Source organism: Spermophilus citellus, assembly GCF_964194105.1.
Source record: "Spermophilus citellus genome assembly, chromosome: 3".
NCBI classification, from domain to species: domain Eukaryota; kingdom Metazoa; phylum Chordata; class Mammalia; order Rodentia; family Sciuridae; genus Spermophilus; species Spermophilus citellus.
Window position 1 is genome coordinate 208,154,820 of NC_138184.1, and position 16,898 is coordinate 208,171,717.

Sequence of the window (16,898 nt, forward strand, 5' to 3'; positions counted from 1 at the left end):
TTTATGTGCAGATCATTATCTGTGGGATGGGTGGTAAGCAAGTCAATTGGTGTAGCAAGAAATTGCCTGGACTTTTCCCTTCCCTGGGATTGGTGACCAGAGCCACAACTGACATTGGAACATGCTTTAGAAAACCGCCAACCATAGGAGCATGAAGCTGCAAAATGGGCCCACTTCTGGAGAGCTCCCAGGTCCATTTGAGACTGCAAGGAAATGGGAGAGGCTGTTAGGGCACTTCATCTTGGGGAAGCACTTGAGAATTTCTGCCTTCCCTTCCTGTCCTCCAAGATGTGTCCACCACCCTCCCAGATCCCCAATCCTGGAGGATTGGACCACAAGGAAAGAAAGAAAAGGTTCAGGAGGCAGACAATCCTAACACCCAATTCCCTGGGACTTGCCTTCCTCAGAGACTGAAGCTTCCATGTAGATGACTTAATGGTGGGATATGTTCACAGAATTATGGAATTCACCCAAAACGTCCTTAAGGGTCCAGCAAGGAGTCAACAGAAGATGGTAAAGTAGTGACTGTAAAAAATAAAACCATTTTGTGTTAAGAACCAAAGCATTCCATTTGCTCACAAAAAAAAAAAAAAAAAAAAAAATCTGTTCTTGGGCTGGTGATATGGCTCAGTTGGTAGAGTACTTACCTTGCATGCACAAGGCCCTGGGTTCAATCCCCAGCACCACCTAAATAAATAAATAATCTGTTCTCATAAAAGTTTGAGACCCATCCACTCAACCTCCTTGAGAACATGGGGAATGGGCAGGCACCTCTGCCTGCAGCAACCCACACACACCATTCCAAGGGAAGCTGTCCTTTCTCTACATGTCCTCAAGGTATTCTGCCCCCACCCTGCCCCAGTCCACTTTTTCATAAGTGTGTAGGAGGCAGCAGGTTGGCTCAGATGACAGGGACCTCCAGGACAGGGCAGGAGTTGAGGCTGATTGACCACATGCAGGAGACCCTCCAGAAACATCATTTGATGGATCTAGGCAGAGGCTCTGGCTGGGAAGAGGAAGCCTTAACTGTCATCTCCGCTGTCATCTCCCCATGGCCTGCTGCCTGCTTTTCCAACTGTCCTCTCACCTAGGAAACCCCAGCAGGGCCAGTGCAGGGGGAGGCCTCCATCCCTTGAAGTTCCAGCTCATGCCTGGGCCGACACCTGGAGAAGAGCCTTGAGAACCTGTATCCAGTAGTGCCTACCTCCCACTGCAGGACCAGCTCAGCAGAACCTGCAGATCCAGAAAAGGTACAACCACGATGAGCACAAGGTTCAGTGCAGTTTTTTCATCACCCTGGCACTCACACACAAGAGCTGGGATCAGTGACAGCCGAATGATGCCCAGCACACAGCTAGGGGCCTAGGGATAGAGACCCCCCACACTTGGGTGAGGAACCAGCCAAAATGCAAACTTGTGGTTGTCATGATGACCAGGTTCTCTGTTCCAGTTCCCCACCTAACCCACCACAGACCCCAACACTTTGCTTGATCATCTCCAGAGATGAAGAAGCCACCAAGTCACTCACCACTGGCTAAGGAGCTCTGGGAGGCTGACAGCCAGGCTCCTCTAGCCTCTGCCCTTTGCTTCAGCTCCTGTTGAGGCCCAAATCCTCACCTCCTCCAAATGCTAACATCCTCATTCCCACCCAGACCTTTCCTATGTAAAATCACCAGTTTCAGCTTTTCCTGGAGATAGCTGAGTTGTTTCCAGTAATGGAATGGACTAGATTTCCTGAATGGCTTTCCCCATGAAAACCAAATAAACTGGATCAAGGGATTTTTTGTTTTGTTTTGTTTTGTTCTTTTCAGTGTTAAAAATTAAACCCAAGGTCTGGCACATGATAGGTACTCTACCACTGAGCTACACCCCCAGGCCCCAAAAGATGTATTTTTATTTTATTTATTGTACCAGGGATTGAACCCAGGGGCACTTAACCACTGAGCCACATCCCCAGCCCTATTTATTTTTTATTTTGAGACAGAGTCTCACTAAGTTGCTTAAGGCCTCACTTAGTTGCTGAGGCTGGCTTTGAACTTGCAATGCTCCTGACTCAGCCTCCTAAGCCACTAAGATTGCAGGCATGCACCACAGCACCCTGCAAAAGATGTATTTTTAAGTATCTCTTTAAATGTACAATAATAATCTACAAAATGAACCTGGGTATCCAGGCTGCCAATGATCTGGTCCAGTTCAGAGGCAGACCTTTCTGAAGAAGGTGTCAGAAGCTGACCAAGGCACAGGGATGTTCTTCTCCCTCTCGTGAGGCACAAGCTGTGCCTCCTCCAGGTACATCCCAGGTGAAGAGTTGCTGAACTGAAGTCGCCAAATCTTTCCTTCCACCTTCATTTCAGTTCACCCTGCTCTCCTGTTCTTGTACAGTTGATTTTCTTCTAACCTAAAGAAGATGTTACACTTGTTCTTCTTGGATGTCAACTTGTTGGTTCAACCCTATCGCTGTGCCAGCATTTCTCACCCTCAGCTCTACTGACACTTGGAGTCAGATAATTCATTGTTGAAAGGGGCCATCCCGTGCACTGTAGGATGTTGAGTGGCCTCCACCCACCAGATGCCTGCAGCACCTTCTCTCCAGCTGTGACAATCAAAAATGTTTCCAGGTTTTGCCAATCATCCCCAGAAGGGGCAAAAAACAAAATCACTTCCCATGGAGACCCACTGTCCTGTGCTGACCTGGATGTTAACCACAATCTCTGCTATACTGGTGGCAAATGCCTGAGGTGGGGACAGGACACATCACAGCATTGATGTGCAGACTAAGCCCACAGCCTAAAGGGCAGTGCCCCGGGCTTCATCTCATGATACCCTCTTGTGAATCTCCTGCCATCACGTGGCTATGGCTTGTTCCTTCTAAGCGCCATACTTGGCCACTCATTCCTCCTCCTGCAGCCACTTCTTCCTTCTTTTCTTGAGACTCACTTTAGGTGCTACCTGCCCTCAAAGCCAGCTGCTCCAACCCAGTCCTGGGCTATTCCTTTCTCCAGTGCCAGTACCTGTCTGTACCATCCACCTGCCTCCTTCCTCAGTCCTCACTGCTCAGCAGGGCTGTCCCCAGGAGGCCTACCTCCCTAGCCCCTTTGTTTGTAGCAGAGGTCAGCTCATCTCTCTTGATGGCCTTGCCTCCAGCAGCACACCAGCCCTTTGCTGGCTGGCCTATCTGTGGACTCACTGCAGCTGCGCAAGGGTTGGGTTTCGCAGGAGCCTCTCATAGGTGGTTTGAAAGACACTTTCAAGGACACAGTCTGTGTTCTAAAAGGTGCTCAGATCTCCAGCTGCCTGCCCTGGAAGGCTGCTGTGTGGAGCCTCCTCAGCCCTCCCGCTGGAGCCAGCTACCAGCACTGACCCCAGGACAAGTACCTCCCTTTATCCACGTCAAAGCCAGAGAGTCCATTTCATGACCTCAGGGGCCCATGGACTACCTGCACATGAGAGTCCCTTGCACTGTGGGAACCAGGACTCTGGGGAACCAGCCTCCTAGAAAGGCCTTTGGTCAAGATCATAGCGTATGAGGAGCTGGGATGAATTCCCAGGCCTGAGGGACCCAACCCTCCCTGCTGCAGGGCCTGCATCATACCAGGCATGAAAATGGGAGTGAAATCACATGCTCTTTAGAGCTCCAGGTGGGGTGCAGAACCCTTCACAGGTGACTTCAACGAGGTCAGGGTGAGGGAGAAGCTGCCTGACTGCAGCTGGGGAGCACCGAGGCAGAGAGGGCAGGAGCATGACCAGGGTGAAGGGCAAGATGCCCGCAGTTTCCTCCTAGCCAGCATGAAGGGAAGTGGGTGGAGAGCGCCAGACTGCAAGTCAGGGCCAGGTCACACCAGTTCATAACCCAGGTAAGGAGCTTGGGCTTATCCCTGGGGAAGGGGTGGGGGGACCATGGCAGATTAGCCTGGAGGACAGTCAGTGGAGCAGGACAAGAGGCCCAGAGGGGAGGTAGTGGTGCTGGTGGTGGTGATGGTGCTAGTTTTCCCCCTATCCCCATGGGGCCACCCCACTTGACAGTCCTGCCTTCCTAGCATCTGGTTCTACACTTGCCCCCGGCCCCAAGCAACCATGACTCCCAGAGGAGGGCAGGAGTCCCTTCAGGGGCTAAAGGGAACACCCAAAGAAGGCCAGCGTCTATGGGCCACAGTGCCCCAGCTCCTGGCTACGCGGCAGAGAACACAGAGATCACAGCCTCTGGGGGCAGCTGCCAGGGCTCAGGGTCCTGAATACCACTCTCCTTGGCTAAAGTGCTTCAGCTTCCGGATCCTGTTTGCTCATCTGTGCTCTGTCCATAATTGTGAAGATTAGTTGAAATCATGAAAATACAGCATACACCAAGTGCTCCCAAACAATCTATCCAAACTTTCCCCCATCTCTCAATGGTTTCTTTAGCATCAACCTGGGGAGGCTTCAGAATAATCTCAGCCCTGTCTGCTCCTCCAGGTCCCAAACCAGCCTGTCCCCTCAGCTGTACCAGCAAGTGAGGTGAGGCCAGTGGAGCTGGAGGAGGGGGACAGACGCCTCCATGCTTTGACTGTGAAATGCACTCTTGCTCTCATTACCGTGTCCATTCGGTTTTGCAGAAGTCCTCAGCACTGTGATTAGGCACATCATTAACAATCAAGTCTCCTGTGGTTTATTACCACACTAAACCCTGCATCCCAAGCCTCCTTGTTTTGTTTTCAGGTTTAAGGACAAAGACCTTTAAGGGATTAGTCTCTGGTCCCCTTCCTGGGAAGTGTTTTCCAAGGACTTTCTCCAATCCAGCTGCTGTCCCTGCTGCCCCTGACCCATCTGCCCACCGTCCCCACCACCCTCCTTCCATTCTCCACTTAACCACAGTGAGACTTACCAAACACACACCTAATTGTATGCCCTTCTACCCTGCTCAGGCTGCTTTTAGATTCAAGAACAATTATGGCCTAAAAATTGGTCTTCCTTTCAGCCTGGCATGGTCTCCAAACATCCATGCTTTCTCAACAGTCTCCTTCCTCTTCCTTAGTCTCACTCATCCCCCAGGGACCCCCAGCCATGCCCTTGACACACACAGCCCTCCTCCCTCCACCTCAGCACAGCCCAGCATGTGCCTGGCTGCTTCCCCAGTGTGCTCCCTGGGAGGGCAGTCCCCTTCTCTGGGGTGCTCCTGTCTCCCCACTCCTTACTCAGCCCACTCTTCCTGGGAGGTGCTTCTGAGCTACACAGGGCTAGGCCTGCCTGGAACGGTGATGGACATCTGCCCCGTCTGCCCAGCTCAGATGCTGGAACCACTAATGACCCTCTAAGGGCAGGGAAGGGAGGAAGTGGGGGAGGCAGATAGAAGTTGGGGTGACAAAACCTCCCTGGAGAAAGGTTGATTGGGCCTGGGAAGCAGTAGAAAGGCCTTTATATTTACATCTGTACTGTTCGCTGTTGGTCAAACTACACACACACACACACACCCCTCCCAATCTGGCTCCTCTGAGCCTGCTGTAGGCACAGGAAAGAGACCCCAGGGCCCAGATTCCATAATAGGTCTGCCCAAGCTTGACCCTCTGCACACTGTCACTCATGCTCACCCTGGAGCTGGGTCCCAGGAACTTCCTGCAAACACGGACTCTGAAAAGGTGGAAGGAACTCACTGGGTTCAGAGGTGGCAGAGCTGGAGTGGGTGGCACAGAGGTCCAGCCCATGGGCCACCAGTGCCCCAGGAGGCTAGCCCTGCCTTTATACAAGTGACTTTAACCCATATCCCCATCATATTTCTGGAGCCTTCGTCCCATCCCTCTCTAGTTTGAGCAAATTACCCAGTGTTTGTGGGTATATGTGTGTCCTCTCTGGTTGCCTCCATCCTCCCAGCCAGCAGTCCAAAGAACAGACCTACTCTCAAGTGTGTGGAACAGAAGACCCTCCTTCCTGGCCTCGGAGCCCACCTTGAGCAGGGCCTTCCCAGGAAGAGGTGAGAAGGCACATCCCCCAGAAGACCTGGGCGAGGACACTTGAACTCCACACTCCCTCCTCCCCAAGCCCAGGCTCCCCTACCCCCAGTTACCTCACCTGCCTGGCCTTCTGATTCCTTTAGATCTGAGGGCAGCCTGCATCAGGGCTGATGCCGCAGTCTTGGCTGGGCACAAAATCACGAGCCACTCACAGCTTTGTAGATTCAAACAGCAATTCTTTATTCCCGAACTCACACCGGCCTCTACACACACGTTCTGGGGAAATCCAAGTTCTGCCGCACAATTCACGTCCCAAATACTTTCTCAATTCCACGAACTCAATGGGAACTCAGGCAGCAGGATACGCCCTATTCCCAGCAGCAATAACCTTAAACCTGGAACTGCCTTAAATCCAGATTGTCCTAAACCGGGATACTTCCTAAAACCTGCAGGATACACCCTAAATCTGGATCCACCCTCGTCCTAGAGCAGGGTCACCTTTCTCAAACACACATGCAATGTCACAGCGAATTTCCAAGGCAAGTCCATTTAACATGGGGTACGCTGGCAAGGAAATTTCGATGCGTCATTCGTACTTGGCAATGGCCCTCAGCAGGCTGAACCCCAACCCCTCTTGGTAGCACCATCGAAAGGCCAAAAGGATGGCATCCCAGCTGACTCAGAGACCTGTGACCTCAGGGGGGTGCAGGGAAACACAGTGTCACTTCCAACTGCACCTGCCCTCTGCCACTGCCCAGTGGTCTGGGGATTACAGTCCCCTCCTTCCTGGTGAGCTGCATGTTCCAGTATGTGGGGAACCCTCCCTCTCTCCCTCAGCAGCTGAGCCCTCCACCATAGTTGGCAAGTCTAGAACCACCGGATCCCATTACCTCACCAGTGTGAGTTCTACCATTGCCAAAAATGGTGGGAGGCAAGCGACAGCAGGACCAGACTGGGAAGCTGGGGAGGCCTATGCTGAATAAGAGATGGGCGTTAGGGCGGACCAGGCAGGGCCAGGAGGTGTCCACCTCCACAGCTAGGACAAGTCACATCTGTGGTTCTTCCTGCTCAGCTGCGTGGTATGGAAATCCATCCCCACAGTCGTCCACCTCTCCAGAGAGCATCTCCACTCTCCAGGCTCCTGATGGCAGGGGTCGGGGAACAGGTGCATCCTAGGCCAGGGACTTCTCTGCCTGGGCTCCGAGTACCCCATGGCAGTGCCCCAGTTCATCCAGGAAAACCGTTACTGTGACATCCCCAAAGCCTGAAGCTCCCCAGCTGCCCTATCCCATGGGGGAAGGGCAGGTAGTTTCTGCACATAACTTCCCTCTTCTCTGTCAAACCCAAGGGAAAACCATTCCACTACCTGAGGTCTCCCTTCTGGGAGAGGTCTGGGCAGCCATGATCTTGCCCCCCCCCCCCCCCGCCTTCCCGTGGGACTGGGCATGGCAGGAAAGGACCAAGCTAAAACTAGCTGCACATCCTACTCACACAGCATGCTCAAAACAGCACAGCCCACCTCCCACCCCCCTGCCCCCAGCACCGTGCACCCCCACCCCCCCTCCTAGGGTTGGCTGCAATCTGATTCCCAGAGAGGAAACTCCTCAGTGCTCCAGGAACTTACTCCAAGGATAGTACATTTCTGTGTCCCCCCCAAAAAAGGGGACTCTTTTGTAAAGCTGAAGGCCAAGCTGGGAGAGCAGCTGGCCCACAGGGACCCTGAGATAGCAATGTCATCACCCCTTTGGTCCTTCCTGCCGCGTAAGGCAGAGAGAGAATGGGGGACCATGGCTTGTAAAGAGCAGAGCTAAAACAGATCCAGGTTGTTCCTGAGCTGGGCAGGACCAGCTGCCTGGGGTTGAGTACTGGGGTGACTCCTCTGCCCAGAAAGAAATCTGCTTAGTGGGGAAGGTCATAAGCCAGCAAGGGCAGAGCCCCTGAAGCCGCTCCCTATGGTGAGTAGGCCTGTTGGCGGATATCAGCAGGAAATGGGCTTTCTTGGTCCCATATTATCCCCAAAGCCTGAAGATGTGGTCAGGATGCTACTCCCCCTCCTCAGAGTGTGTGTAGGGGGTCCTTCCCTTGTCCCCACCAGTGGCCTTGCCATCTTGGGCCTCACCAGCCAGCCTCAGGCAGGCAGCCCCGCCCGCTGGTGATCAATGGAGCCAGATCACATTTCCAGGAGCCTGAGGCCAGCAGAGCTGGGGCAGGGACTGGGATAATGGCCTGGATTGAATAAGCAAATGGAGTGGTGGGGGATGGGTGGGAGTCCGGAAAATCCACTCTGTCAGGGGCCCTGGGGATCCGCCAGCCCCAGCAGCTCCAACACTGGAGAGCAGAGCAGGGGGCCCAGAGGGGAGTCCTTACTCAGGCACCTGGGAGTGGCTGTTCTACAAAAATATGGAAAAACAGGGCAAAGTGCTTCCCAGATAAACCTCTCCAACAAGCCCTGGTAAGGCTGGATGGATAAATCCTTCAGCCATATCACAGACTGCAAGCGAGGATTGGGCCCCCTCCCACCCCAGCACGGTGGTTGGCAGGAAGGTGCCTCTATGGGGAGAGCAACCCAGCTGCGGTGGCCTCTACTCACATACTTTCACCCAGAGCTCGCCTGAAATCAGCAAAAAAGAGAAGAACCAGAAAGTGGTTATGGCCTGGGATGCTAGGTGCTGGGACAGGCCCTAGAGGTAGCAGGGCTGGGAGGCACGGAACTGGCTCTTTGCTAGAGCCCACACCAGCACCAGCTAGTCAGGGCTCCACAGAGGTACTAACCTGCGCAGAGGCAAAGCCACGGGACAAGCCACAGGGTGGGGGGATGGGAAATGGGAGCCTGTGGGGGACCACCCAGGGGCTGAGGGTGGCTGAGGTCTAAGGATGGAGCCCCCTGGAAGAAATACCCTTCCCAGTCAGGCAGAAAGGGTCAGAAATGTGGCCAGACCTTCCAGAAGTTCCAGGGATGCTCCAGATACTGCCAGGGCCCCTCTCCTCAGGGGCAGCTCTCTGTCTAGACCAGCCACCATGGGTAGGAGCAGGAGTAGATAGAACCAGACCCTGGATATGGGGGACGGGGGGCTGGACCAGAAGGGAGACCCAGCTGCCAAGGCATGGCCCCCTTCTCTTCCCATCCTGAAATAAGCAAGCAGCTCCTTTTTCCTGGAGGTATTTTTGCAAAGGGACACCAGAAGACACCCTAGGAGACTGAGGTGAGGCTTCTCCTGTTTGGTAGCAGCAGAAATAAATGGCCTGACTCATCTACGGTGATGTCTAGAGCACCCAGGCAGATGATACTGGTAGCTCAACCATGTTCCTGCTGAGCAGCCAATTGGACCCTGTCATCCAATTGCCAGGCTCAACCACACAAGTCCCTCTGCCCCATCACCTGCACCCACTAGCTCAGCAACCTAAAAATGACTCTTAATGATTAAAGTAAGTTGCCAGCTCTTGCCTGAAGCTCACCAAGGAGCAGCAGCTCCATCAGGGGCTGGCCCAGTGACTTCAGTGTCCCAGGTCAGCTTGCTGACATCTTGCTGAATGCCAGTCACCAGGGCTTCACATGGGGACAGCCAGGCTTGTAGGCTTTCTCTAGCTTTGAGGGACCAGGTCCAGGCCTCCCAGCCTCAACCTCTGCCATCAGGGGCAGCCTTCGCACCCAATGTCAGCCCTAACGGTGGGGTGTGTGCTTGCAGCACAAAGCCCACCAAGAAGGCCAACTCCATACAAGGTGTGTTATGGTGACAAGAGTCACCTGTCCCTGTTCTACATCTCACCAATGTCTTTAGCCAGGTTCTCTTCGCAGAGCCTCAGATTCTCCATTTATAAGATGTTTTACAAATGGTACACCCCATAGGGTGGTAGAGAGCCATAAGATTACATATATAATGTCACCATAAGATTACATATATAATGTCACATGGATAGCAGTGCAGGCTCAGTGAGACATAGCCCAGATCCAGGGACACAGGAAAATATCTAGTGTGTGGATGTGAAGGAACACTCCCCCTGCCCCAGAACACTCCAATCCAGCCCCACCAAATCCCCCCTTCTCTGAGGGCCATCTAGAGATAATCCATTCCATGAGAGCCTCCAGGGACAGCGACCTCACAAAACATGGAGGTTGACTATAAGGATACCCCCACTGCCTAGAGCTACCTCCCTCAGAACATGCAGCAGAAGGCCAGGACCAGTGTTGTCACCCAAGGTCTCACCCCAAGGGTGTTCTGGGAGCCAAGCTGGGCCTCCCCAACCTATGGCATCACTCAGGTCGGCCCTACAGATGGCGATCCCCACCCCCACCCGGCCTGGGCAGCTCCATCTGCTGGCCTAGCTCAGATTGCCCTACTCCTACTCCACTGTGGCCCCAGGCAGTGTAAGACGATCTGGCTGCCCACGGGGCTGGGGCTGCCTCACCCAGCAGCAGGACCAGATGGGCCATGGAGGCTTGAAGACACACATCAGGCCCGACAAGGGTGCAGAAGGAGGCGGCCGCTGCAACACCTGCTTTTCCCATATTGGCACTGCACATGATTGCTCAGAGCGGAGAGACACAAGCAAAAATGTGCTAGTGCCAAAATCGGCCAAGCAGATGGGACTGGCACAAGCCCTCTGGGGACACACTGGGCAAGGTCTTTGCATCCCTGCACCCCTTGAATCAGCGTCGTCCAGGCCCTCTCGGAAGCAGAAGGTGAGGCACTCGCGGATCTGTCTCTGCTCTGTTTATGGCCCTTCGGTAATTCACTGACTGAGACTGTTCACAGTGAATTCTACCAGTGCCATACACAGAACAGGAGTCAACTCTCCAGCCCGCTGACCCTGAGGAGAGGCCAGCTGCCCCCAACTCCGGCTCCCAGTTCCCAGCAGCCTGAAGCAGAAGGTCCAGCTCCAGGCCTCCCAGCCTGTCTACCCACTTGGGCCCCCACCAGCTCTGCAACTGTGCCCCCACCACTGCCACCAACCACAGCTCAGCAGCCCTCCTCACCAGCTTCTTTACCATCCTGACATGCCTTCTCAACCCAAGGTGACCTTCAAGGACACAGACAGAGGAGTGGAGAAAGGCAGATATGGCTTCACAAAGGGTGGAGCAAGAAAGAAAGCCTATCAAGGCATTCCCATCTCAACCCAAAGGCCTGCGACCATCCACCCTCACCTAGGTGGGGGTGGAGGTGGGTCCAGACAGTTCATCTTTTTGTCAGTCAGTCCAGCCCCGAGTAGCAAGCAGTTGCCAGATCTTCTCTCTACCTATCATGACAGGCCCCACCCGGCCCCAAATGAGCAGTGACAAGGAGGACATCTAAGATGCCTCTCCTGCCTCTGAGGCCAGACACCAGCAGCCCCAGCTCCAAAAGCTTTGGTCTCCAGCAGCCCCCATCCTCAGCCGGCCCTGCAGAGCCCCGGGGGTACATCCAACCTGCTGCTCATCCTACCCTTCATCCCAAACCTGGCTGGGCTGAGCATCACGGCTGCCTGGCTCGGATCACAGCAGAAGGCCAGCAAGAGGGCAGGAGGGTGAGAGGCCTTCGTCAAGGAGGAAGCTTGGAGGAGCTGGAGACTTGCTGCCCTCTGGCAAGGGGAGCAGCTTCTGGCTGGCTGAGGGGACTGCAGAGGAAGGCAGAGGCCAGGGAGTCAGGGGAGGGGCAGGAGAGGTTGCATCAGTGGTTGCCAGAGTGGCTGCCTCCAGAGAAGTCACCGTGGAGGCTCCTGCCTCTGGTGCCAAACACCCTGGGGAAGGAAGGGAGAGGAGGGGAGAGGGAGGATGGTTCTCCAGGGAACAGGCGCCCAGGACAGGAGGGCTAGGTATTCTACAGAGCAGCCACTACAGTCTCAGCCTGTTCCACACCAGCCTGGAGCCCAGGGGCAGAATGGCTAGAAAAACACCTTGGAAGGGTCAGAGTGAAAGTTCCTTGATCCAGAAACTATGTAAACTTCTTGGTGACACAACCCCCAGGAACATTTTCCCAATGACCTCAGGCTGCCCTTAGGCAAAACCCTCACCTGCAGCCCTCAACTCAGGACTCCACCCTCCCACTCCAGGGCCTCCGGGTCCTGCTTCAACACAGGCCTACTGCAGGACTCTGATCCTCCAGCCCAAACATCTCCCCAGGGGCCAATCTGGCTTGATAAAAGTGGTGGTCCCAGGAAGTCACTTCCTGATCTTCTGCTTCAGTTTTTCTCATTAAGTCTTTGAACTCTGCCTAAGAAAACGGGGACATCACCTCCCAGCCTGGAAGTCATAGGGGTGTAGCAAAGAATGTGGATTAAGTGGAGGTAGGTAGTTGTGAACAGGGCTTAGGGTATGACCCAGGAAATCACTCAATGGACCCCTTGAAATGTAGATGTGGGCACACCCAGAAATCTGCATTTCAGAAGAAACCCAAACAATGCTCCAACAAGGAAATGAGAATCCATTTTGAGCAAATGTCTTGGAAATTCCCAGGAAGTCTCAAAACAGGGGACCTAAGGAAACAGAATCCTGAATTCCTTTCTTTTTTTTTTTTTTTTTTTTTTTGGGGGGGGGGTGTTGGTGCCAAGGTGGGGAGAGGTGATTTGAGGAAGAAAAAACAGAGATGCTTTGCAATCAAGAAGCAGGTCTCTGCCTGAAAACAGAGGACTGGATTCTGCTGTCCGGGCTCACTCCCAGTAGAAACCATAGGAAGAGAAGAGCCCTATAATAGAAAGTGGCCCGACAGGCCTGCTCCCTCTCACCCACTGTGGCATCTCTCTGGAGAACCTCGGTCCCCTTCCCTCATCTTTACAACTGATGAGGGTGGAGGGACAGCAAACAGCTTACAAAGCCAAATCCCCTCCAGCCTCCCGTTCTAACCAGCAGGACGAGGCTCCTCCCCTGCGCGGCCTCGCCCCTCCAAACACAAATGCCGCAGAGATCAGTGCCGCAGTGCACCGGCAGCGCCACACCCGCCTCTGAAGCCCCGGTCCACCCAAGAGGCAAGCAGTAACTCTTGGACCTCAGTGGGGTGGCCTTGGGCCCTAATGAAGCAGGATCTCATAGCTCTCCCGGAACCGGGCATAAGGGAAGCTTGGGGACATAAGCAACAAAAGCCCCAATGGAAATCTCAAAAAGGAAAGCAGGCCCAAGATTTAGGGCCAGTCCTTAGAGCAGCCTCTCCTGTCCTCCCTGCAGGCCACAACCCTGACCTTGAGATCAAAGAGACAAAAATCCACTTCTGGCAGTGGAAGACAGTAGTCTCCTAGTTCTGCGGGACATGAGCTCCTGACAATGAAAATAACGTCATAGCTGATGTGCCAGGGAGATTTGCAGGTCGGATGGGAAGGCTGGGGTCTGCCCAGGATGAGGGTGCTAGCACACCCTCAGCCCACTTAAGTTGGGCTCAGCCCCACCCTCCCGAACTCCACTTGGACCTTCTGACGCTTCTCAGAGTCCTCCTTTCCCTAAAGGTTTCTCTCCCCTGGCACGCACACCCAGGCGCAATGGGCTGGCCCCATGCGCGTTTTCTGTGCTGGTGGCTCCCCGGACTCAAAAGTCACAAGGCAGTGGGAATTCAGGTCTCCTTCTCTATCATGCAGCTCTGTACCTAGATAGCTCTCTGCATGGCTTCCACCTAACGAATATGGAGCCCAAGTTCGCCACCCACAACCACCTGGGGCCTGTAACCCTGGGTCTCCATCGAATGCGCTGGGGCCCAAAGGGCTGCGGGAAGCCAGGTCCTCACACAAGCCCAGGGCGTGCCCCAGCCAATTTGTCTTCCTAAGGAGGTCCCCCGCAGAGCCCCAAGTGGCTTTCAGCTCAGCTCAGACAACCAGCGCCTCATTAATAATCTGGATTTTTGGAGTTGCGCGGGCTAGCTTCAAGAGCCACTGAGCCACGTTAACCCGCCTATGAAGAAAAGGAATAAACGAAATTCTCACAATGACACTAGCACACTGAAATTTTTTCTTCTTTGCGTAACGCCGACTCCAGAAATTCCTCTATGCCACCCCCAGGAGCTTGAAGGGGCGGCCATGAGCTGTGAAGAAAGTGGTGGCTGCAATTCCACAGCAGGAGTCCAAACCAAGGGCCTCCTGGACACCCGCCTGAGGCTGAGAGGTGGGCTCATCCACAGTGAGACCACACCCGCACAGCACAGAGGCCTCCCGACTCCAGCCCAACTGGCTTACTGAGGGACAGGTGAAAGGTGAAGCACTCTCGGCAGAGCTGAATGACCCGGAGCGAGGACCAGGGTCTTTGTGCAGGCATCCTCCACCTACCCCGCAGAAGGGAAATCGGGTTCCTTTAGTCCTCTGGAGTCTTGCAAAGGCAGTGGGGTGAGGGTAGGGGCGGGGTGGGAGGTTGATTAGGGCACTTCCCTCTCTCAGACCCTAATCTCTCAGCCGGCATTACCCGTTCGGCCACCGCAGGTATTTCTAAGTACAGAGTAGGGACACTAAGACTGGAGAAAGGGAAAGCGAATGACTCAGCCCCGGAAGGCTCGACGGAATTGGGCGATCCCTGACTGCACTGACCCCTAGGATGCTCTGGCCGGCGAGGCGCCCAGGCGCGCCAGACGGCAGCGAACCCCTGAGCAGGGTTCAGGGGCCGCAGGTGCTGACCCAGCCCTAACAAGAATGGGAGCGGGTACAGGAGGGGGCGTCTCGGCCGCGCGCTCCCAGACTCCCAGGACTGATGGCCGACGAGTGGAAACGAGCTGGAGGTCAGAGACCTGCTTTCCCCAGGGACAGGGCGGGGCTGGCCCGGGGCCACGGAAGCAGTAACTAACCTGCCACGAAACCCCGAAAACGAGCCGAAGAAAGGAGCTCTCGCGCCGGAACGCTCGCAGCAGCCGGCGTCGCGGCCCGCCTCCTAGCCTTGCGCTTCCACCGGGGCCCACCAGGGCGGCGAAACGCCAGCGCGACCCCAGTCAGATTCCTCAGGGAGGCGGCGCTTGGGCCCGCGCCCATAACGCACGTCGCCAAACACAATCCGCACCCCCAAACTGTCGCTGCCCGGATCCTGGGTAACAGGGCTGAGCTCAGGGCACAAGCAACTGGGAACCCTAACCCCTGGATCTTCGCCCCGTGGACACCTCTGCCGTAGGAGCCCGAAAGGGCTAGAAGTCCGCACTGCCGCGTCATCCCCGAAGGCCGGCCGCGCAGAACTGCCTCCGCTGGCCCGGCCGCCCGCCCCCAACCCAGGTTCTAGCACTGCTGGCCCCGGGGCACCCGCCTCCACCTTCTCTTCCTTGCTTAGAGCAGGCTCCGCCCGGCCCCGCCCAGAACACTCACCTGCGCCGGCTCGGGGCTGGGCGCACTGCCGCCTCCCAGCTCCGCGCGGAGTCCACACGGGAAGAACAAGAAAAAAAAGGGCCCTCGTTTGGAGCGGGCCGGATGGATGGAACTTGAGGCGCGCCGGGTTGGGCCAGGGCGGCGCCCCTAATCTCCACTGCCCGGGCAGGAGGAGGCGGCGCCCCAGCGCGGAGCCCAGAAGGGGAACAAAGAGGAGCCGGGATGGGGCCGCGCGCTTCCTGGGTGTCGGGTGACAGGTCTGCAGGGAAAGGCCCCGGCCGGGCCACCTGAGGAGCAGACGCCTTCGCGCGGCAGGCAGAAGGCACCCTGGTACTAGGGCCCTAGAGGCCGTAGAACAGGGTGCACCGGCCTGCCTCCGACCGCGCAGACGGAAGGAGGCCTGCGGTCTTCGGCGCGGAGGCGCTGGGACTCGACCGAGTGCAGAGATAATGACTCCAAGAGGGTTTTACCGCCCCCTGTGCCCCGCCCGCCCCCCGCGCCGTGCCATTGGCTCAGGTGCCGAGAGGCGGGGGAGGGACAGGAGGCGGGCCAGGGATGATTCACCTTGAATGTGGCTTGGGTTGGTGCGCCACGCAGGGCACGCCCGACGGGGACTGCAGAGACGCTAGGAGCCCCGCCTGCTCGTCCAACCCCTCTGGGTTTGGCCTCAAGAGGTCCCATCGCCCACCTTTTATCCCTGCCTCCTACCTTCGGGCTGGGGTTCCACTAGCCGAGGTGCGCCCTGACGCCCTGCCACTCCACCACCCTCCGAGCCCGAAGCTAGCCGAGGTGTGTGTAATTTAGCATGCTTGGAAATTCGATTCTGGGCTGGGGGGAGGGGAGGGGAGTTTGGCGGCGGGGCCACTGTGGGACCACTAGACGGATCTCCACAGTCTCCCAGCAGAAGGAGGCTCAAGGCTGACCAATCTCAGAGGACGCGCCCAGACCTGGGGGTCCAGGACTGGAGTGGGAACTAGAAGCTCTCCACTATGTCCTCACCCACCTTTGCCCAGTTCTGCTACCTCACAGGTGTCTGGCCATCGCCGCTGGCGGGAACAAAGGCTGCTTGTCCCGGAAGGGGGAGGGGAAGGGAAGCCGCCCCCAGACCCGTTCCCATCTCCCTTTCTCCCCCCCACCACTGCGGCAATGGCTCCCCCGGGAGGGGGCGGGGCCGAGCGGGGCTGGGGCGCGGACACCGATTAGATCCTTCTCGACCACTGTTGCTCAGTTACCACCCGGAGTATTTGAAAAGGGGCTCGGGTCGGATGCTCCCAAACTGTCAGCATTGGGGTCACCTCTTCCAACATCCTGATCACCGGAGCGCCCCCCCCCTCGCCGCTGCTTTGGGCGTCCTTCCCAGTCGCTGCCGCGCCCGGCCGCCCAGACGACAGTTCAAAACCAGATTAAAATAAAACGCTAATCCGCCTTCCTCCCTTTTAGCTCCTAGTTGTTCCAATGGACCCCGGCAGATCTGGTGGCCTAGAAACCTCTAAAAAGGCACGTCAGGGACTGGGGGGCCTTAGCGGATTCCTCCGCCAAACCTAAAGGCCGTTTGCGCTGAGATTGAAAACCGTTAGCACCCTGTCTTTGGCTCGCGCGAAGGAAGGGGTTAAGTGAAGGGAGAGTCAGTCTCCCCGCCCCCCCCACCCCCCGCCCCTGCTGAGCCGCGGGGGCCCGAGAGTGACCACGCAGATACTAACCCTTCTATACTCCCGATTCCTGGGCAGGGCCTGCTCCAGCCAT